Source organism: Electrona antarctica, assembly GCF_951216825.1.
Source record: "Electrona antarctica genome assembly, chromosome: 10".
NCBI classification, from domain to species: Eukaryota; Metazoa; Chordata; class Actinopteri; order Myctophiformes; family Myctophidae; genus Electrona; species Electrona antarctica.
In genome coordinates, this window is record NC_136791.1 from 1,227,458 (window position 1) to 1,250,281 (window position 22,824).

A 22,824-nucleotide genomic window follows, 5' to 3' on the forward strand; every position below is an offset into this window, starting at 1 on the left:
AGAAGAACGCTCCACCCCTGTGTGTGATGTGTTTCTGCAGCCTGGTTCAGGTTCAGGTCCACCCAGCCTTTTAGAAGAACGCTCCACCCCTGTGTGTAATGTGTTTCTGCAGCCTGGTCCTGGTTCAGGTCCACCCAGCCTTTTAGAAGAACGCTCCACCCCTGTGTGTAATGTGTTTCTGCTGCCTGGTCCTGGTTCAGGTCCACCCAGCATCGTAGAAGAACGCTCCACCCCTGTGTGTAATGTGTTTCTGCAGCCTGGTTCAGGTTCAGGTCCACCCAGCCTTTTAGAAGAACGCTCCACCCCTGTGTGTAATGTGTTTCTGCAGCCTGGTCCTGGTTCAGGTCCACCCAGCCTTTTAGAAGAACGCTCCACCCCTGTGTGTGATGTGTTTCTGCAGCCTGGTCCTGGTTCAGGTCCACCCAGCCTTTTAGAAGAACGCTCCACCCCTGTGTGTAATGTGTTTCTGCAGCCTGGTCCTGGTTCAGGTCCACCCAGCCTTTTAGAAGAACGCTCCACCCCTGTGTGTGATGTGTTTCTGCAGCCTGGTTCAGGTTCAGGTCCACCCAGCCTTTTAGAAGAACGCTCCACCCCTGTGTGTGATGTGTTTCTGCGGCCTGGTCCTGGTTCAGGTCCACCCAGCCTTTTAGAAGAACGCTCCACCCCTGTGTGTGATGTGTTTCTGCAGCCTGGTTCAGGTTCAGGTCCACCCAGCCTTTTAGAAGAACGCTCCACCCCTGTGTGTGATGTGTTTCTGCGGCCTGGTCCTGGTTCAGGTCCACCCAGCCTTTTAGAAGAACGCTCCACCCCTGTGTGTGAAGTGTTTCTGCAGCCTGGTTCAGGTTCAGGTCCACCCAGCCTCGTAGAAGAACGTTCCACCCCTGTGTGTAATGTGTTTCTGCAGCCTGGTTCAGGTTCAGGTCCACCCAGCCTCGTAGAAGAACGTCCCACCCCTGTGTGTGATGTGTTTCTGCAGCCTGGTCCTGGTTCAGGTCCACCCAGCCTTTTAGAAGAACGCTCCACCCCTGTGTGTAATGTGTTTCTGCAGCCTGGTCCTGGTTCAGGTCCACCCAGCCTCATAGAAGAACGCTCCACCCCTGTGTGTAATGTATTTCTGCAGCCTGGTTCAGGTCCACCCAGCCTTTTAGAAGAACGCTCCACCCCTGTGTGTAATGTGTTTCTGCAGCCTGGTTCAGGTCCACCCAGCCTTTTAGAAGAACGCTCCACCCCTGTGTGTAATGTGTTTCTGTGGCCTGGTCCTGGTTCAGGTCCACCCAGCCTTTTAGAAGAACGCTCCACCCATGTGTGTGATGTGTTTCTGCAGCCTGGTTCAGGTTCAGGTCCACCCAGCCTTTTAGAAGAACGCTCCACCCCTGTGTGTAATGTGTTTCTGCAGCCTGGTCCTGGTTCAGGTCCACCCAGCCTTTTAGAAGAACGCTCCACCCCTGTGTGTAATGTGTTTCTGCTGCCTGGTCCTGGTTCAGGTCCACCCAGCCTTTTAGAAGAACGCTCCACCCATGTGTGTGATGTGTTTCTGCAGCCTGGTTCAGGTTCAGGTCCACCCAGCCTTTTAGAAGAACGCTCCACCCCTGTGTGTAATGTGTTTCTGCAGCCTGGTCCTGGTTCAGGTCCACCCAGCCTTTTAGAAGAACGCTCCACCCCTGTGTGTAATGTGTTTCTGCTGCCTGGTCCTGGTTCAGGTCCACCCAGCATCGTAGAAGAACGCTCCACCCCTGTGTGTAATGTGTTTCTGCAGCCTGGTTCAGGTTCAGGTCCACCCAGCCTCGTAGAAGAACGTCCCACCCCTGTGTGTGATGTGTTTCTGCAGCCTGGTTCAGGTTCAGGTCCACCCAGCCTCGTAGAAGAACGTCCCACCCCTGTGTGTGATGTGTTTCTGCAGCCTGGTCCTGGTTCAGGTCCACCCAGCCTTTTAGAAGAACGCTCCACCCCTGTGTGTAATGTGTTTCTGCAGCGTGGTCCTGGTTCAGGTCCACCCAGCCTCATAGAAGAACGCTCCACCCCTGTGTGTAATGTATTTCTGCAGCCTGGTTCAGGTCCACCCAGCCTTTTAGAAGAACGCTCCACCCCTGTGTGTAATGTGTTTCTGCAGCCTGGTTCAGGTCCACCCAGCCTTTTAGAAGAACGCTCCACCCCTGTGTGTAATGTGTTTCTGTGGCCTGGTCCTGGTTCAGGTCCACCCAGCCTTTTAGAAGAACGCTCCACCCCTGTGTGTGATGTGTTTCTGCAGCCTGGTTCAGGTTCAGGTCCACCCAGCCTTTTAGAAGAACGCTCCACCCCTGTGTGTAATGTGTTTCTGCAGCCTGGTCCTGGTTCAGGTCCACCCAGCCTTTTAGAAGAACGCTCCACCCCTGTGTGTAATGTGTTTCTGCTGCCTGGTCCTGGTTCAGGTCCACCCAGCATCGTAGAAGAACGCTCCACCCCTGTGTGTAATTTGTTTCTGCAGCCTGGTTCAGGTTCAGGTCCACCCAGCCTTTTAGAAGAACGCTCCACCCCTGTGTGTAATGTGTTTCTGCAGCCTGGTCCTGGTTCAGGTCCACCCAGCATCGTAGAAGAACGCTCCACCCCTGTGTGTGATGTGTTTCTGCAGCCTGGTCCTGGTTCAGGTCCACCCAGCCTTTTAGAAGAACGCTCCACCCCTGTGTGTGATGTGTTTCTGCAGCCTGGTCCTGGTTCAGGTCCACCCAGCCTTTTAGAAGAACGCTCCACCCCTGTGTGTAATGTGTTTCTGCAGCCTGGTCCTGGTTCAGGTCCACCCAGCCTTTTAGAAGAACGCTCCACCCCTGTGTGTGATGTGTTTCTGCAGCCTGGTTCAGGTTCAGGTCCACCCAGCCTTTTAGAAGAACGCTCCACCCCTGTGTGTGATGTGTTTCTGCGGCCTGGTCCTGGTTCAGGTCCACCCAGCCTTTTAGAAGAACGCTCCACCCCTGTGTGTGATGTGTTTCTGCAGCCTGGTTCAGGTTCAGGTCCACCCAGCCTTTTAGAAGAACGCTCCACCCCTGTGTGTGATGTGTTTCTGCGGCCTGGTCCTGGTTCAGGTCCACCCAGCCTTTTAGAAGAACGCTCCACCCCTGTGTGTGAAGTGTTTCTGCAGCCTGGTTCAGGTTCAGGTCCACCCAGCCTCGTAGAAGAACGTTCCACCCCTGTGTGTAATGTGTTTCTGCAGCCTGGTTCAGGTTCAGGTCCACCCAGCCTCGTAGAAGAACGTTCCACCCCTGTGTGTAATGTGTTTCTGCAGCCTGGTTCAGGTTCAGGTCCACCCAGCCTCGTAGAAGAACGTCCCACCCCTGTGTGTGATGTGTTTCTGCAGCCTGGTCCTGGTTCAGGTCCACCCAGCCTTTTAGAAGAACGCTCCACCCCTGTGTGTAATGTGTTTCTGCAGCCTGGTCCTGGTTCAGGTCCACCCAGCCTCATAGAAGAACGCTCCACCCCTGTGTGTAATGTATTTCTGCAGCCTGGTTCAGGTCCACCCAGCCTTTTAGAAGAACGCTCCACCCCTGTGTGTAATGTGTTTCTGCAGCCTGGTTCAGGTCCACCCAGCCTTTTAGAAGAACGCTCCACCCCTGTGTGTAATGTGTTTCTGTGGCCTGGTCCTGGTTCAGGTCCACCCAGCCTTTTAGAAGAACGCTCCACCCATGTGTGTGATGTGTTTCTGCAGCCTGGTTCAGGTTCAGGTCCACCCAGCCTTTTAGAAGAACGCTCCACCCCTGTGTGTAATGTGTTTCTGCAGCCTGGTCCTGGTTCAGGTCCACCCAGCCTTTTAGAAGAACGCTCCACCCCTGTGTGTAATGTGTTTCTGCTGCCTGGTCCTGGTTCAGGTCCACCCAGCCTTTTAGAAGAACGCTCCACCCATGTGTGTGATGTGTTTCTGCAGCCTGGTTCAGGTTCAGGTCCACCCAGCCTTTTAGAAGAACGCTCCACCCCTGTGTGTAATGTGTTTCTGCAGCCTGGTCCTGGTTCAGGTCCACCCAGCCTTTTAGAAGAACGCTCCACCCCTGTGTGTAATGTGTTTCTGCTGCCTGGTCCTGGTTCAGGTCCACCCAGCATCGTAGAAGAACGCTCCACCCCTGTGTGTAATGTGTTTCTGCAGCCTGGTTCAGGTTCAGGTCCACCCAGCCTTTTAGAAGAACGCTCCACCCCTGTGTGTAATGTGTTTCTGCAGCCTGGTCCTGGTTCAGGTCCACCCAGCATCGTAGAAGAACGCTCCACCCCTGTGTGTGATGTGTTTCTGCAGCCTGGTCCTGGTTCAGGTCCACCCAGCCTTTTAGAAGAACGCTCCACCCCTGTGTGTGATGTGTTTCTGCAGCCTGGTCCTGGTTCAGGTCCACCCAGCCTTTTAGAAGAACGCTCCACCCCTGTGTGTAATGTGTTTCTGCAGCCTGGTCCTGGTTCAGGTCCACCCAGCCTTTTAGAAGAACGCTCCACCCCTGTGTGTGATGTGTTTCTGCAGCCTGGTTCAGGTTCAGGTCCACCCAGCCTTTTAGAAGAACGCTCCACCCCTGTGTGTGATGTGTTTCTGCGGCCTGGTCCTGGTTCAGGTCCACCCAGCCTTTTAGAAGAACGCTCCACCCCTGTGTGTGATGTGTTTCTGCAGCCTGGTTCAGGTTCAGGTCCACCCAGCCTTTTAGAAGAACGCTCCACCCCTGTGTGTGATGTGTTTCTGCGGCCTGGTCCTGGTTCAGGTCCACCCAGCCTTTTAGAAGAACGCTCCACCCCTGTGTGTGAAGTGTTTCTGCAGCTTGGTCCAGGTTCAGGTCCACCCAGCCTCGTAGAAGAACGCTCCACCCCTGTGTGTGATGTGTTTCTGCAGCCTGGTTCAGGTTCAGGTCCACCCAGCCTTTTAGAAGAACGCTCCACCCCTGTGTGTAATGTGTTTCTGCAGCCTGGTCCTGGTTCAGGTCCACCCAGCCTTTTAGAAGAACGCTCCACCCCTGTGTGTGATGTGTTTCTGCAGCCTGGTTCAGGTTCAGGTCCACCCAGCCTTTTAGAAGAACGTTCCACCCCTGTGTGTAATGTGTTTCTGCAGCCTGGTCCTGGTTCAGGTCCACCCAGCCTCGTAGAAGAACGTTCCACCCCTGTGTGTGATGTGTTTCTGCAGCCTGGTTCAGGTTCAGGTCCACCCAGCCTCGTAGAAGAACGTTCCACCCCTGTGTGTAATGTGTTTCTGCAGCCTGGTTCAGGTTCAGGTCCACCCAGCCTCGTAGAAGAACGTTCCACCCCTGTGTGTAATGTGTTTCTGCAGCCTGGTTCAGGTTCAGGTCCACCCAGCCTCGTAGAAGAACGTCCCACCCCTGTGTGTGATGTGTTTCTGCAGCCTGGTCCTGGTTCAGGTCCACCCAGCCTTTTAGAAGAACGCTCCACCCCTGTGTGTAATGTGTTTCTGCAGCCTGGTCCTGGTTCAGGTCCACCCAGCCTCATAGAAGAACGCTCCACCCCTGTGTGTAATGTATTTCTGCAGCCTGGTTCAGGTCCACCCAGCCTTTTAGAAGAACGCTCCACCCCTGTGTGTAATGTGTTTCTGCAGCCTGGTCCTGGTTCAGGTCCACCCAGCCTTTTAGAAGAACGCTCCACCCCTGTGTGTGATGTGTTTCTGCAGCCTGGTTCAGGTTCAGGTCCACCCAGCCTTTTAGAAGAACGCTCCACCCCTGTGTGTGATGTGTTTCTGCGGCCTGGTCCTGGTTCAGGTCCACCCAGCCTTTTAGAAGAACGCTCCACCCCTGTGTGTGATGTGTTTCTGCAGCCTGGTTCAGGTTCAGGTCCACCCAGCCTTTTAGAAGAACGCTCCACCCCTGTGTGTGATGTGTTTCTGCGGCCTGGTCCTGGTTCAGGTCCACCCAGCCTTTTAGAAGAACGCTCCACCCCTGTGTGTGAAGTGTTTCTGCAGCCTGGTCCAGGTTCAGGTCCACCCAGCCTCGTAGAAGAACGCTCCACCCCTGTGTGTGATGTGTTTCTGCAGCCTGGTTCAGGTTCAGGTCCACCCAGCCTTTTAGAAGAACGCTCCACCCCTGTGTGTAATGTGTTTCTGCAGCCTGGTCCTGGTTCAGGTCCACCCAGCCTTTTAGAAGAACGCTCCACCCCTGTGTGTGATGTGTTTCTGCAGCCTGGTTCAGGTTCAGGTCCACCCAGCCTTTTAGAAGAACGTTCCACCCCTGTGTGTAATGTGTTTCTGCAGCCTGGTCCTGGTTCAGGTCCACCCAGCCTCGTAGAAGAACGTTCCACCCCTGTGTGTGATGTGTTTCTGCAGCCTGGTTCAGGTTCAGGTCCACCCAGCCTCGTAGAAGAACGTTCCACCCCTGTGTGTAATGTGTTTCTGCAGCCTGGTTCAGGTTCAGGTCCACCCAGCCTCGTAGAAGAACGTTCCACCCCTGTGTGTAATGTGTTTCTGCAGCCTGGTTCAGGTTCAGGTCCACCCAGCCTCGTAGAAGAACGTCCCACCCCTGTGTGTGATGTGTTTCTGCAGCCTGGTCCTGGTTCAGGTCCACCCAGCCTTTTAGAAGAACGCTCCACCCCTGTGTGTAATGTGTTTCTGCAGCCTGGTCCTGGTTCAGGTCCACCCAGCCTCATAGAAGAACGCTCCACCCCTGTGTGTAATGTATTTCTGCAGCCTGGTTCAGGTCCACCCAGCCTTTTAGAAGAACGCTCCACCCCTGTGTGTAATGTGTTTCTGCAGCCTGGTTCAGGTCCACCCAGCCTTTTAGAAGAACGCTCCACCCCTGTGTGTAATGTGTTTCTGTGGCCTGGTCCTGGTTCAGGTCCACCCAGCCTTTTAGAAGAACGCTCCACCCCTGTGTGTGATGTGTTTCTGCAGCCTGGTCCTGGTTCAGGTCCACCCAGCCTTTTAGAAGAACGCTCCACCCCTGTGTGTAATGTGTTTCTGCTGCCTGGTCCTGGTTCAGGTCCACCCAGCATCGTAGAAGAACGCTCCACCCCTGTGTGTAATGTGTTTCTGCAGCCTGGTTCAGGTTCAGGTCCACCCAGCCTTTTAGAAGAACGCTCCACCCCTGTGTGTAATGTGTTTCTGCAGCCTGGTCCTGGTTCAGGTCCACCCAGCATCGTAGAAGAACGCTCCACCCCTGTGTGTGATGTGTTTCTGCAGCCTGGTCCTGGTTCAGGTCCACCCAGCCTTTTAGAAGAACGCTCCACCCCTGTGTGTGATGTGTTTCTGCAGCCTGGTCCTGGTTCAGGTCCACCCAGCCTTTTAGAAGAACGCTCCACCCCTGTGTGTAATGTGTTTCTGCAGCCTGGTCCTGGTTCAGGTCCACCCAGCCTTTTAGAAGAACGCTCCACCCCTGTGTGTGATGTGTTTCTGCAGCCTGGTTCAGGTTCAGGTCCACCCAGCCTTTTAGAAGAACGCTCCACCCCTGTGTGTGATGTGTTTCTGCGGCCTGGTCCTGGTTCAGGTCCACCCAGCCTTTTAGAAGAACGCTCCACCCCTGTGTGTGATGTGTTTCTGCAGCCTGGTTCAGGTTCAGGTCCACCCAGCCTTTTAGAAGAACGCTCCACCCCTGTGTGTGATGTGTTTCTGCGGCCTGGTCCTGGTTCAGGTCCACCCAGCCTTTTAGAAGAACGCTCCACCCCTGTGTGTGAAGTGTTTCTGCAGCCTGGTCCAGGTTCAGGTCCACCCAGCCTCGTAGAAGAACGCTCCACCCCTGTGTGTGATGTGTTTCTGCAGCCTGGTTCAGGTTCAGGTCCACCCAGCCTTTTAGAAGAACGCTCCACCCCTGTGTGTAATGTGTTTCTGCAGCCTGGTCCTGGTTCAGGTCCACCCAGCCTTTTAGAAGAACGCTCCACCCCTGTGTGTGATGTGTTTCTGCAGCCTGGTTCAGGTTCAGGTCCACCCAGCCTTTTAGAAGAACGTTCCACCCCTGTGTGTAATGTGTTTCTGCAGCCTGGTCCTGGTTCAGGTCCACCCAGCCTCGTAGAAGAACGTTCCACCCCTGTGTGTGATGTGTTTCTGCAGCCTGGTTCAGGTTCAGGTCCACCCAGCCTCGTAGAAGAACGTTCCACCCCTGTGTGTAATGTGTTTCTGCAGCCTGGTTCAGGTTCAGGTCCACCCAGCCTCGTAGAAGAACGTTCCACCCCTGTGTGTAATGTGTTTCTGCAGCCTGGTTCAGGTTCAGGTCCACCCAGCCTCGTAGAAGAACGTCCCACCCCTGTGTGTGATGTGTTTCTGCAGCCTGGTCCTGGTTCAGGTCCACCCAGCCTTTTAGAAGAACGCTCCACCCCTGTGTGTAATGTGTTTCTGCAGCCTGGTCCTGGTTCAGGTCCACCCAGCCTCATAGAAGAACGCTCCACCCCTGTGTGTAATGTATTTCTGCAGCCTGGTTCAGGTCCACCCAGCCTTTTAGAAGAACGCTCCACCCCTGTGTGTAATGTGTTTCTGCAGCCTGGTTCAGGTCCACCCAGCCTTTTAGAAGAACGCTCCACCCCTGTGTGTAATGTGTTTCTGTGGCCTGGTCCTGGTTCAGGTCCACCCAGCCTTTTAGAAGAACGCTCCACCCCTGTGTGTGATGTGTTTCTGCAGCCTGGTTCAGGTTCAGGTCCACCCAGCCTTTTAGAAGAACGCTCCACCCCTGTGTGTAATGTGTTTCTGCAGCCTGGTCCTGGTTCAGGTCCACCCAGCCTTTTAGAAGAACGCTCCACCCCTGTGTGTAATGTGTTTCTGCTGCCTGGTCCTGGTTCAGGTCCACCCAGCATCGTAGAAGAACGCTCCACCCCTGTGTGTAATGTGTTTCTGCAGCCTGGTTCAGGTTCAGGTCCACCCAGCCTTTTAGAAGAACGCTCCACCCCTGTGTGTAATGTGTTTCTGCAGCCTGGTCCTGGTTCAGGTCCACCCAGCATCGTAGAAGAACGCTCCACCCCTGTGTGTGATGTGTTTCTGCAGCCTGGTCCTGGTTCAGGTCCACCCAGCCTTTTAGAAGAACGCTCCACCCCTGTGTGTGATGTGTTTCTGCAGCCTGGTCCTGGTTCAGGTCCACCCAGCCTTTTAGAAGAACGCTCCACCCCTGTGTGTAATGTGTTTCTGCAGCCTGGTCCTGGTTCAGGTCCACCCAGCCTTTTAGAAGAACGCTCCACCCCTGTGTGTGATGTGTTTCTGCAGCCTGGTTCAGGTTCAGGTCCACCCAGCCTTTTAGAAGAACGCTCCACCCCTGTGTGTGATGTGTTTCTGCGGCCTGGTCCTGGTTCAGGTCCACCCAGCCTTTTAGAAGAACGCTCCACCCCTGTGTGTGATGTGTTTCTGCAGCCTGGTTCAGGTTCAGGTCCACCCAGCCTTTTAGAAGAACGCTCCACCCCTGTGTGTGATGTGTTTCTGCGGCCTGGTCCTGGTTCAGGTCCACCCAGCCTTTTAGAAGAACGCTCCACCCCTGTGTGTGAAGTGTTTCTGCAGCCTGGTTCAGGTTCAGGTCCACCCAGCCTCGTAGAAGAACGTTCCACCCCTGTGTGTAATGTGTTTCTGCAGCCTGGTTCAGGTTCAGGTCCACCCAGCCTCGTAGAAGAACGTCCCACCCCTGTGTGTGATGTGTTTCTGCAGCCTGGTCCTGGTTCAGGTCCACCCAGCCTTTTAGAAGAACGCTCCACCCCTGTGTGTAATGTGTTTCTGCAGCCTGGTCCTGGTTCAGGTCCACCCAGCCTCATAGAAGAACGCTCCACCCCTGTGTGTAATGTATTTCTGCAGCCTGGTTCAGGTCCACCCAGCCTTTTAGAAGAACGCTCCACCCCTGTGTGTAATGTGTTTCTGCAGCCTGGTTCAGGTCCACCCAGCCTTTTAGAAGAACGCTCCACCCCTGTGTGTAATGTGTTTCTGTGGCCTGGTCCTGGTTCAGGTCCACCCAGCCTTTTAGAAGAACGCTCCACCCATGTGTGTGATGTGTTTCTGCAGCCTGGTTCAGGTTCAGGTCCACCCAGCCTTTTAGAAGAACGCTCCACCCCTGTGTGTAATGTGTTTCTGCAGCCTGGTCCTGGTTCAGGTCCACCCAGCCTTTTAGAAGAACGCTCCACCCCTGTGTGTAATGTGTTTCTGCTGCCTGGTCCTGGTTCAGGTCCACCCAGCCTTTTAGAAGAACGCTCCACCCATGTGTGTGATGTGTTTCTGCAGCCTGGTTCAGGTTCAGGTCCACCCAGCCTTTTAGAAGAACGCTCCACCCCTGTGTGTAATGTGTTTCTGCAGCCTGGTCCTGGTTCAGGTCCACCCAGCCTTTTAGAAGAACGCTCCACCCCTGTGTGTAATGTGTTTCTGCTGCCTGGTCCTGGTTCAGGTCCACCCAGCATCGTAGAAGAACGCTCCACCCCTGTGTGTAATGTGTTTCTGCAGCCTGGTTCAGGTTCAGGTCCACCCAGCCTTTTAGAAGAACGCTCCACCCCTGTGTGTAATGTGTTTCTGCAGCCTGGTCCTGGTTCAGGTCCACCCAGCATCGTAGAAGAACGCTCCACCCCTGTGTGTGATGTGTTTCTGCAGCCTGGTCCTGGTTCAGGTCCACCCAGCCTTTTAGAAGAACGCTCCACCCCTGTGTGTGATGTGTTTCTGCAGCCTGGTCCTGGTTCAGGTCCACCCAGCCTTTTAGAAGAACGCTCCACCCCTGTGTGTAATGTGTTTCTGCAGCCTGGTCCTGGTTCAGGTCCACCCAGCCTTTTAGAAGAACGCTCCACCCCTGTGTGTGATGTGTTTCTGCAGCCTGGTTCAGGTTCAGGTCCACCCAGCCTTTTAGAAGAACGCTCCACCCCTGTGTGTGATGTGTTTCTGCGGCCTGGTCCTGGTTCAGGTCCACCCAGCCTTTTAGAAGAACGCTCCACCCCTGTGTGTGATGTGTTTCTGCAGCCTGGTTCAGGTTCAGGTCCACCCAGCCTTTTAGAAGAACGCTCCACCCCTGTGTGTGATGTGTTTCTGCGGCCTGGTCCTGGTTCAGGTCCACCCAGCCTTTTAGAAGAACGCTCCACCCCTGTGTGTGAAGTGTTTCTGCAGCCTGGTCCAGGTTCAGGTCCACCCAGCCTCGTAGAAGAACGCTCCACCCCTGTGTGTGATGTGTTTCTGCAGCCTGGTTCAGGTTCAGGTCCACCCAGCCTTTTAGAAGAACGCTCCACCCCTGTGTGTAATGTGTTTCTGCAGCCTGGTCCTGGTTCAGGTCCACCCAGCCTTTTAGAAGAACGCTCCACCCCTGTGTGTGATGTGTTTCTGCAGCCTGGTTCAGGTTCAGGTCCACCCAGCCTTTTAGAAGAACGTTCCACCCCTGTGTGTAATGTGTTTCTGCAGCCTGGTCCTGGTTCAGGTCCACCCAGCCTCGTAGAAGAACGTTCCACCCCTGTGTGTGATGTGTTTCTGCAGCCTGGTTCAGGTTCAGGTCCACCCAGCCTCGTAGAAGAACGTTCCACCCCTGTGTGTAATGTGTTTCTGCAGCCTGGTTCAGGTTCAGGTCCACCCAGCCTCGTAGAAGAACGTTCCACCCCTGTGTGTAATGTGTTTCTGCAGCCTGGTTCAGGTTCAGGTCCACCCAGCCTCGTAGAAGAACGTCCCACCCCTGTGTGTGATGTGTTTCTGCAGCCTGGTCCTGGTTCAGGTCCACCCAGCCTTTTAGAAGAACGCTCCACCCCTGTGTGTAATGTGTTTCTGCAGCCTGGTCCTGGTTCAGGTCCACCCAGCCTCATAGAAGAACGCTCCACCCCTGTGTGTAATGTATTTCTGCAGCCTGGTTCAGGTCCACCCAGCCTTTTAGAAGAACGCTCCACCCCTGTGTGTAATGTGTTTCTGCAGCCTGGTCCTGGTTCAGGTCCACCCAGCCTTTTAGAAGAACGCTCCACCCCTGTGTGTGATGTGTTTCTGCAGCCTGGTTCAGGTTCAGGTCCACCCAGCCTTTTAGAAGAACGCTCCACCCCTGTGTGTGATGTGTTTCTGCGGCCTGGTCCTGGTTCAGGTCCACCCAGCCTTTTAGAAGAACGCTCCACCCCTGTGTGTGATGTGTTTCTGCAGCCTGGTTCAGGTTCAGGTCCACCCAGCCTTTTAGAAGAACGCTCCACCCCTGTGTGTGATGTGTTTCTGCGGCCTGGTCCTGGTTCAGGTCCACCCAGCCTTTTAGAAGAACGCTCCACCCCTGTGTGTGAAGTGTTTCTGCAGCCTGGTCCAGGTTCAGGTCCACCCAGCCTCGTAGAAGAACGCTCCACCCCTGTGTGTGATGTGTTTCTGCAGCCTGGTTCAGGTTCAGGTCCACCCAGCCTTTTAGAAGAACGCTCCACCCCTGTGTGTAATGTGTTTCTGCAGCCTGGTCCTGGTTCAGGTCCACCCAGCCTTTTAGAAGAACGCTCCACCCCTGTGTGTGATGTGTTTCTGCAGCCTGGTTCAGGTTCAGGTCCACCCAGCCTTTTAGAAGAACGTTCCACCCCTGTGTGTAATGTGTTTCTGCAGCCTGGTCCTGGTTCAGGTCCACCCAGCCTCGTAGAAGAACGTTCCACCCCTGTGTGTGATGTGTTTCTGCAGCCTGGTTCAGGTTCAGGTCCACCCAGCCTCGTAGAAGAACGTTCCACCCCTGTGTGTAATGTGTTTCTGCAGCCTGGTTCAGGTTCAGGTCCACCCAGCCTCGTAGAAGAACGTTCCACCCCTGTGTGTAATGTGTTTCTGCAGCCTGGTTCAGGTTCAGGTCCACCCAGCCTCGTAGAAGAACGTCCCACCCCTGTGTGTGATGTGTTTCTGCAGCCTGGTCCTGGTTCAGGTCCACCCAGCCTTTTAGAAGAACGCTCCACCCCTGTGTGTAATGTGTTTCTGCAGCCTGGTCCTGGTTCAGGTCCACCCAGCCTCATAGAAGAACGCTCCACCCCTGTGTGTAATGTATTTCTGCAGCCTGGTTCAGGTCCACCCAGCCTTTTAGAAGAACGCTCCACCCCTGTGTGTAATGTGTTTCTGCAGCCTGGTTCAGGTCCACCCAGCCTTTTAGAAGAACGCTCCACCCCTGTGTGTAATGTGTTTCTGTGGCCTGGTCCTGGTTCAGGTCCACCCAGCCTTTTAGAAGAACGCTCCACCCCTGTGTGTGATGTGTTTCTGCAGCCTGGTTCAGGTTCAGGTCCACCCAGCCTTTTAGAAGAACGCTCCACCCCTGTGTGTAATGTGTTTCTGCAGCCTGGTCCTGGTTCAGGTCCACCCAGCCTTTTAGAAGAACGCTCCACCCCTGTGTGTAATGTGTTTCTGCTGCCTGGTCCTGGTTCAGGTCCACCCAGCATCGTAGAAGAACGCTCCACCCCTGTGTGTAATGTGTTTCTGCAGCCTGGTTCAGGTTCAGGTCCACCCAGCCTTTTAGAAGAACGCTCCACCCCTGTGTGTAATGTGTTTCTGCAGCCTGGTCCTGGTTCAGGTCCACCCAGCATCGTAGAAGAACGCTCCACCCCTGTGTGTGATGTGTTTCTGCAGCCTGGTCCTGGTTCAGGTCCACCCAGCCTTTTAGAAGAACGCTCCACCCCTGTGTGTGATGTGTTTCTGCAGCCTGGTCCTGGTTCAGGTCCACCCAGCCTTTTAGAAGAACGCTCCACCCCTGTGTGTAATGTGTTTCTGCAGCCTGGTCCTGGTTCAGGTCCACCCAGCCTTTTAGAAGAACGCTCCACCCCTGTGTGTGATGTGTTTCTGCAGCCTGGTTCAGGTTCAGGTCCACCCAGCCTTTTAGAAGAACGCTCCACCCCTGTGTGTGATGTGTTTCTGCGGCCTGGTCCTGGTTCAGGTCCACCCAGCCTTTTAGAAGAACGCTCCACCCCTGTGTGTGATGTGTTTCTGCAGCCTGGTTCAGGTTCAGGTCCACCCAGCCTTTTAGAAGAACGCTCCACCCCTGTGTGTGATGTGTTTCTGCGGCCTGGTCCTGGTTCAGGTCCACCCAGCCTTTTAGAAGAACGCTCCACCCCTGTGTGTGAAGTGTTTCTGCAGCCTGGTTCAGGTTCAGGTCCACCCAGCCTCGTAGAAGAACGTTCCACCCCTGTGTGTAATGTGTTTCTGCAGCCTGGTTCAGGTTCAGGTCCACCCAGCCTCGTAGAAGAACGTCCCACCCCTGTGTGTGATGTGTTTCTGCAGCCTGGTCCTGGTTCAGGTCCACCCAGCCTTTTAGAAGAACGCTCCACCCCTGTGTGTAATGTGTTTCTGCAGCCTGGTCCTGGTTCAGGTCCACCCAGCCTCATAGAAGAACGCTCCACCCCTGTGTGTAATGTATTTCTGCAGCCTGGTTCAGGTCCACCCAGCCTTTTAGAAGAACGCTCCACCCCTGTGTGTAATGTGTTTCTGCAGCCTGGTTCAGGTCCACCCAGCCTTTTAGAAGAACGCTCCACCCCTGTGTGTAATGTGTTTCTGTGGCCTGGTCCTGGTTCAGGTCCACCCAGCCTTTTAGAAGAACGCTCCACCCATGTGTGTGATGTGTTTCTGCAGCCTGGTTCAGGTTCAGGTCCACCCAGCCTTTTAGAAGAACGCTCCACCCCTGTGTGTAATGTGTTTCTGCAGCCTGGTCCTGGTTCAGGTCCACCCAGCCTTTTAGAAGAACGCTCCACCCCTGTGTGTAATGTGTTTCTGCTGCCTGGTCCTGGTTCAGGTCCACCCAGCCTTTTAGAAGAACGCTCCACCCATGTGTGTGATGTGTTTCTGCAGCCTGGTTCAGGTTCAGGTCCACCCAGCCTTTTAGAAGAACGCTCCACCCCTGTGTGTAATGTGTTTCTGCAGCCTGGTCCTGGTTCAGGTCCACCCAGCCTTTTAGAAGAACGCTCCACCCCTGTGTGTAATGTGTTTCTGCTGCCTGGTCCTGGTTCAGGTCCACCCAGCATCGTAGAAGAACGCTCCACCCCTGTGTGTAATGTGTTTCTGCAGCCTGGTTCAGGTTCAGGTCCACCCAGCCTTTTAGAAGAACGCTCCACCCCTGTGTGTAATGTGTTTCTGCAGCCTGGTCCTGGTTCAGGTCCACCCAGCATCGTAGAAGAACGCTCCACCCCTGTGTGTGATGTGTTTCTGCAGCCTGGTCCTGGTTCAGGTCCACCCAGCCTTTTAGAAGAACGCTCCACCCCTGTGTGTGATGTGTTTCTGCAGCCTGGTCCTGGTTCAGGTCCACCCAGCCTTTTAGAAGAACGCTCCACCCCTGTGTGTAATGTGTTTCTGCAGCCTGGTCCTGGTTCAGGTCCACCCAGCCTTTTAGAAGAACGCTCCACCCCTGTGTGTGATGTGTTTCTGCAGCCTGGTTCAGGTTCAGGTCCACCCAGCCTTTTAGAAGAACGCTCCACCCCTGTGTGTGATGTGTTTCTGCGGCCTGGTCCTGGTTCAGGTCCACCCAGCCTTTTAGAAGAACGCTCCACCCCTGTGTGTGATGTGTTTCTGCAGCCTGGTTCAGGTTCAGGTCCACCCAGCCTTTTAGAAGAACGCTCCACCCCTGTGTGTGATGTGTTTCTGCGGCCTGGTCCTGGTTCAGGTCCACCCAGCCTTTTAGAAGAACGCTCCACCCCTGTGTGTGAAGTGTTTCTGCAGCCTGGTCCAGGTTCAGGTCCACCCAGCCTCGTAGAAGAACGCTCCACCCCTGTGTGTGATGTGTTTCTGCAGCCTGGTTCAGGTTCAGGTCCACCCAGCCTTTTAGAAGAACGCTCCACCCCTGTGTGTAATGTGTTTCTGCAGCCTGGTCCTGGTTCAGGTCCACCCAGCCTTTTAGAAGAACGCTCCACCCCTGTGTGTGATGTGTTTCTGCAGCCTGGTTCAGGTTCAGGTCCACCCAGCCTTTTAGAAGAACGTTCCACCCCTGTGTGTAATGTGTTTCTGCAGCCTGGTCCTGGTTCAGGTCCACCCAGCCTCGTAGAAGAACGTTCCACCCCTGTGTGTGATGTGTTTCTGCAGCCTGGTTCAGGTTCAGGTCCACCCAGCCTCGTAGAAGAACGTTCCACCCCTGTGTGTAATGTGTTTCTGCAGCCTGGTTCAGGTTCAGGTCCACCCAGCCTCGTAGAAGAACGTTCCACCCCTGTGTGTAATGTGTTTCTGCAGCCTGGTTCAGGTTCAGGTCCACCCAGCCTCGTAGAAGAACGTCCCACCCCTGTGTGTGATGTGTTTCTGCAGCCTGGTCCTGGTTCAGGTCCACCCAGCCTTTTAGAAGAACGCTCCACCCCTGTGTGTAATGTGTTTCTGCAGCCTGGTCCTGGTTCAGGTCCACCCAGCCTCATAGAAGAACGCTCCACCCCTGTGTGTAATGTATTTCTGCAGCCTGGTTCAGGTCCACCCAGCCTTTTAGAAGAACGCTCCACCCCTGTGTGTAATGTGTTTCTGCAGCCTGGTCCTGGTTCAGGTCCACCCAGCCTTTTAGAAGAACGCTCCACCCCTGTGTGTGATGTGTTTCTGCAGCCTGGTTCAGGTTCAGGTCCACCCAGCCTTTTAGAAGAACGCTCCACCCCTGTGTGTGATGTGTTTCTGCGGCCTGGTCCTGGTTCAGGTCCACCCAGCCTTTTAGAAGAACGCTCCACCCCTGTGTGTGATGTGTTTCTGCAGCCTGGTTCAGGTTCAGGTCCACCCAGCCTTTTAGAAGAACGCTCCACCCCTGTGTGTGATGTGTTTCTGCGGCCTGGTCCTGGTTCAGGTCCACCCAGCCTTTTAGAAGAACGCTCCACCCCTGTGTGTGAAGTGTTTCTGCAGCCTGGTCCAGGTTCAGGTCCACCCAGCCTCGTAGAAGAACGCTCCACCCCTGTGTGTGATGTGTTTCTGCAGCCTGGTTCAGGTTCAGGTCCACCCAGCCTTTTAGAAGAACGCTCCACCCCTGTGTGTAATGTGTTTCTGCAGCCTGGTCCTGGTTCAGGTCCACCCAGCCTTTTAGAAGAACGCTCCACCCCTGTGTGTGATGTGTTTCTGCAGCCTGGTTCAGGTTCAGGTCCACCCAGCCTTTTAGAAGAACGTTCCACCCCTGTGTGTAATGTGTTTCTGCAGCCTGGTCCTGGTTCAGGTCCACCCAGCCTCGTAGAAGAACGTTCCACCCCTGTGTGTGATGTGTTTCTGCAGCCTGGTTCAGGTTCAGGTCCACCCAGCCTCGTAGAAGAACGTTCCACCCCTGTGTGTAATGTGTTTCTGCAGCCTGGTTCAGGTTCAGGTCCACCCAGCCTCGTAGAAGAACGTTCCACCCCTGTGTGTAATGTGTTTCTGCAGCCTGGTTCAGGTTCAGGTCCACCCAGCCTCGTAGAAGAACGTCCCACCCCTGTGTGTGATGTGTTTCTGCAGCCTGGTCCTGGTTCAGGTCCACCCAGCCTTTTAGAAGAACGCTCCACCCCTGTGTGTAATGTGTTTCTGCAGCCTGGTCCTGGTTCAGGTCCACCCAGCCTCATAGAAGAACGCTCCACCCCTGTGTGTAATGTATTTCTGCAGCCTGGTTCAGGTCCACCCAGCCTTTTAGAAGAACGCTCCACCCCTGTGTGTAATGTGTTTCTGCAGCCTGGTTCAGGTCCACCCAGCCTTTTAGAAGAACGCTCCACCCCTGTGTGTAATGTGTTTCTGTGGCCTGGTCCTGGTTCAGGTCCACCCAGCCTTTTAGAAGAACGCTCCACCCCTGTGTGTGATGTGTTTCTGCAGCCTGGTCCTGGTTCAGGTCCACCCAGCCTTTTAGAAGAACGCTCCACCCCTGTGTGTAATGTGTTTCTGCTGCCTGGTCCTGGTTCAGGTCCACCCAGCATCGTAGAAGAACGCTCCACCCCTGTGTGTAATGTGTTTCTGCAGCCTGGTTCAGGTTCAGGTCCACCCAGCCTTTTAGAAGAACGCTCCACCCCTGTGTGTAATGTGTTTCTGCAGCCTGGTCCTGGTTCAGGTCCACCCAGCATCGTAGAAGAACGCTCCACCCCTGTGTGTGATGTGTTTCTGCAGCCTGGTCCTGGTTCAGGTCCACCCAGCCTTTTAGAAGAACGCTCCACCCCTGTGTGTGATGTGTTTCTGCAGCCTGGTCCTGGTTCAGGTCCACCCAGCCTTTTAGAAGAACGCTCCACCCCTGTGTGTAATGTGTTTCTGCAGCCTGGTCCTGGTTCAGGTCCACCCAGCCTTTTAGAAGAACGCTCCACCCCTGTGTGTGATGTGTTTCTGCAGCCTGGTTCAGGTTCAGGTCCACCCAGCCTTTTAGAAGAACGCTCCACCCCTGTGTGTGATGTGTTTCTGCAGCCTGGTTCAGGTTCAGGTCCACCCAGCCTCGTAGAAGAACAATACACACAGAACTGTACTTCCCTGTGAAAGAATGGTGTCACATCCTGAGTTCCACTCATGTCTGGAGGGTGTGCTGAAGTGAAGGCAGACCCAAACAGAGCCCACACAGTGGGAGGTGGTGGCTCTACTAATAGGACCCCCAAATAGGACCCCCAAATAGGACCCCCAAATTGACACTTATTATTAGCCCGTGGACCCCCATTTGAAAACATATAGGCCATGTTTACAGCTCTAGCGGTGATTCTCAACCACGTTAATTTGAAGGACTCCCGCCCCCCCAGTTTGACATGCATTAGTCTACAGACCCCCCCATTTAATTACATTTCTATCTCTGACTGGGACCACCATTTATATTTTCAAATGACTGTTAATTGAACTCTTAACGGGTCCATTTGGTTTCATGTGAATACACTCTCGTAGTTACAGACCCATAAAGGGTCCATTTGGTTAGGGGGATCCTCCCGGGGACCCCACTTTGAGAACCACTGTCTCTACAACACTGTATTAAGATTATATTTATTTTTGAGATGTGTAAACCACTCCTACGACTGGCTTTGTTAGTTTGTCTGTCTGTCAGTTCGTACCAAAAAATGAGCATGGTTGCTATGGTCACCCAGTTCACACGGGTGTGATTTCATTACGTCAGACATTACGTCAGACCACAGCTGATCAGTCTATATAAGACCTTACACCACTCAGTTCACACGGGTGTGATTTTTATATTGTATTTTGTAACAACTAAGGTAACAACTATAATAAAAACACAGTCAATTATTATTGACACATTGTAAAATGAATAATAAAACATTGGTCATCTTCTGTTATTTGCTTATTTCAATTTATTAAAGCTGACTTGACGGAACATTTTAATGATAACATTTTGATCATTTCTGTTATATCACTGTAAGTCATCCTCCTCGTTTTTCTGTCCTCCGTTCTCCCCACGTCGCAGCAGGAGGCCTTTCTCCTTCTCCTCCACTTCCTCCTGCTGTCTGGGGACGGCGATGGGGAGATAGATTCCTCTATCTCAATACTCCCTGAACGTAGTAGGATCTCCTCCTAATGAGTATAGCGATCTCTTCCTGCTCCTCCTATACCAGCTCAGTGGCCTTGTGGTTAGAGTGTCCGCCCTGAGACTGGGAGTTCGGGGTTCAATCCCCGGCCGGGTCATACCAAAGACGGGGGGGACCCAGTGCCTCCCTGCTTGACACTCAGGGTTGGATTGGGGGTAAGTCCCTGCGACATACTAGCGTCATGTCCAGGGGGTGTACTTGTACATCAAGCATGCTACAGAAACAGGAGATAGGCTCCTGCCTCATGGCTCGGCAAGGCTACTTACTACTTACTACTTACTTGGGGCGGCGGTGGCTCAGGGGTAGAGTTTCCAGGCTCCCCCAGAGTTAGTGTCGAAGTGTCCTTGACACTGACACTGAACCCCTAATTGCTCCTGATGTGCTGGTTGGTACCTTGTATGGTTTCCGCCGCCATCGGTGTATGAATGTGTGTGTGAATGGGTGAATGTAATGCACACTCTATGTAAAGCGCCTTGGATAAAGGCGCTATATAAATGCACCATTTACCATTTTACTCCTGCTCTTCCTACATCAGATCCATGATCTGCACACAGAGACAATTCAAGGTTGAACTGTATTGCTACATCTTGTGTACAGGATGTTGTGTACAGGAACTTGTGTACAGGATCTTGTGTACAGGATCTCTTGTGTACAGGATCTTGTGTACAGGATCTTGTGTACAGATCCTGTACAGGATCTTGTGTACAGGATCTTGTGTACAGGTGCATACGAGTAAAACCAGGGACAGAGAGTGTTAGAGGCGGGGCCTGAAATCCCGTAAGGTCTCAATGTGTTAAAAACATCAAAAGTAGCAGATCTACAAGCTCGAAACGCGCCGATGCTTTTGTGTGTGATCTGTTATAGAGCGTCGCAGTCCCGCCCCCTACCATGGACCAGGAAATGATTCTCCGTTCATTTTCCTCATAGACATTTCAGAAAGTATTTATTTAAAGACGTTTACGCCGCGGACAAAGCCAACTCGAGTCGTGACAAATCATGACAACAAACACAATTTTTTGGGCCGAACAAATAATTAGAAAGAAGAAAAAAACGGCAGGTTACAACACTTTTTTTGTTGTTTTTCTTCTTTGTAATTATTTGTTTGGTCCAAAATATTGTTTGTGTTGTCATGAGTTGTCACGACTCGAGTTGGCTTTGTCCGCGGCGTAACCGTCTTTAAATAAATACTTTAAGAAATGTCTATGAGAATAATGCATTGGGTTTCATTTCCTGGTCCCTGGTCGGGGGCGGGACTGCGACGCTCTATAGGGCGTTAATTTACCCCAAAGAAAAGAAAAAAAACAAGAGCGGTTTCTGCCCGACAGCAATGATATATAGTACTGTATATACAAATACACATTGTTGAATACATATCATTACTAAATTCACCGATCGCTGTCTGTCGGTGTGTCTGTCCTATTCCGGGTCACCAGTGAAATGCATGTTGGGACGGACACAGATTAATACTGGGACACACTTTTCCGCGTAACAGACCCACACGGGGAAAAAAACTCGGACGGGGCATGTTAACGTGAACACACACGCTGGGCACCACACTGAACATCATTTGCTGTTCATATATTCAGAACGGGTGAGGACTAGTAGTATATATTATATATGTATTATACAGTTTGTATTGTTTTATCAGAAGCATAATGCTGTATATATGAATGAACCATATCTCTGCTGTCGGGAAGAAACCACCTAACTCCAAAAATGTTCATTTTTCAGGAAATGAAAAATATAACATTTTCAGGAAATGAAGAAAACCTTATATTCTAAAAACAAAGCAATGAAAGAGAGAAGCTCCAGGAAGTGGGAGTGTTTGTGTATTATGAGGAGGGTCTGGTCTCCTTTTATGATGTGGAGGCCAGAGTTCAGCTCTACTCTTTCACTGGCTGCTCCTTCACTGAGAGACTCTATCCATACTTCAGTCCTGGATTAATTGATGGTGGTAAAAACTCTGCTCCTCTGATCATCTCTCCTGTCAGTCACACTGATTAAAAATCTCAGCTTAAAATAAAAAGGTTAGTGTCAAATCAAGCCATGTAACAGTTCATATTCTACTGTATAAACAGCTTGATTTTACATGATTGTCTGAAGTACAGCCAAAGTACTAAATAAATTGAGTATTTGCTTATCAAAGTATATTTCATTTAAAATGTGTCTGTGAGACGTTGAAATCTTATCTATTCCTTTCTTCGTACAAGGACTTGGTTCATGTTTTATATAATGGGGGGGGGGGGGGGGGGTCATATTCATATAAAGGAAATGTTGCATACATTTAAAACACGTTTTAAAAGTAGTGAAAATAGCCGATCTACAAGCTTACAACAAGTTGCATAGCGACCCTTATAGATTGGCTATTTTTCTTGCATTATTTTACTACTATGTTTGTTTTAACCTGATTGTATTATATTGTGTCACTGTTCAGCACTTTGTAACTTTGTTTCGAAAGGTGCTTTATAAATAAAATGTACTTACTTACTTACTATTTTGACTATTTCTGAAATAGGGCTAAAGTGATTAATACTTATTTCTGTACCGGGGGTCACCACCGGGGGTCACCACATTGCTGTGTTGGGTTTCAAGATGAAACAGTTTGGGGAAACCCTGGTCTATAGGCAGCTGTGATTGACACCAAACTATTGGTAGAAAATCATTGTGTTAAGTGTTGTTGCTGTTGTTGTAACCAGTGCTTAATTTCTAAGTCAACCAGTGCCGGAGCTCACCTCCCGCACATGCACGCGCGCTGGCGCGCGCGTGCATGTGCGTGCATGTGCGCGTGGCCGCCGGGCCGTTTTTTTTTTTACCCACAAACACTTTTTTTACCACACAAAATGTAGGAGCTGCAGACAGTGCAGTGACTGCACCAGCAAGCTTCACAGTTTAATTGACGAGACTATATTTTCCCCGACATTATCCAAAGCCTCAGAATATAAGCCAAACAACAAGGAGCTTCTGTTTCCAAACAGACAGTGCATTTATTTATTATATGCACATTGCACCCATCAATGTAGAACAATCATAATTTTCAATGTATGAATGTCATAAGAAAATTAGAACATATGCGCTGGTCCTGGAAACAGCTGACGATCTCTCTCTCTCTCTTGTCCACGGTGGTGACTTGATTTCACACAGGCTCCTGCACCTTTTTTCCCTACCTGACCGCACGCTGTGCAGCCAAAGTTGTTTCCTTTTCGAATTATCCATGGGTGCTTTGTTTTGTGGATATTAAATTGCTCTGCGGTCCAGATAATGTCTGTCCCGGGTCTCTTTTCCACTGGTTCCACATCATCATCATCATCTTCTAGCGGCGATGCGGAGTCACTGTCCCCGCTTGACTCAAGCCGCGGCTGCAGGTGGTGGTGGTGGTGGGGTTGTTATTGGTGTTTCTGACGGCGAGTCACTGTCCCCACTTCTCCCCATGTCCTCTTCGCTATCATCCACAACAGCCGCTGCGGGTGGTGGCGGGGGCGAGGGGCTGGGCGGAGTAGCTGCCGGTTGCTCATTTCTGCGCTGACTTCACGTTCACAACAACAATACGATTCCGTTTATTTTTGTTTGTTGCGCATTTCC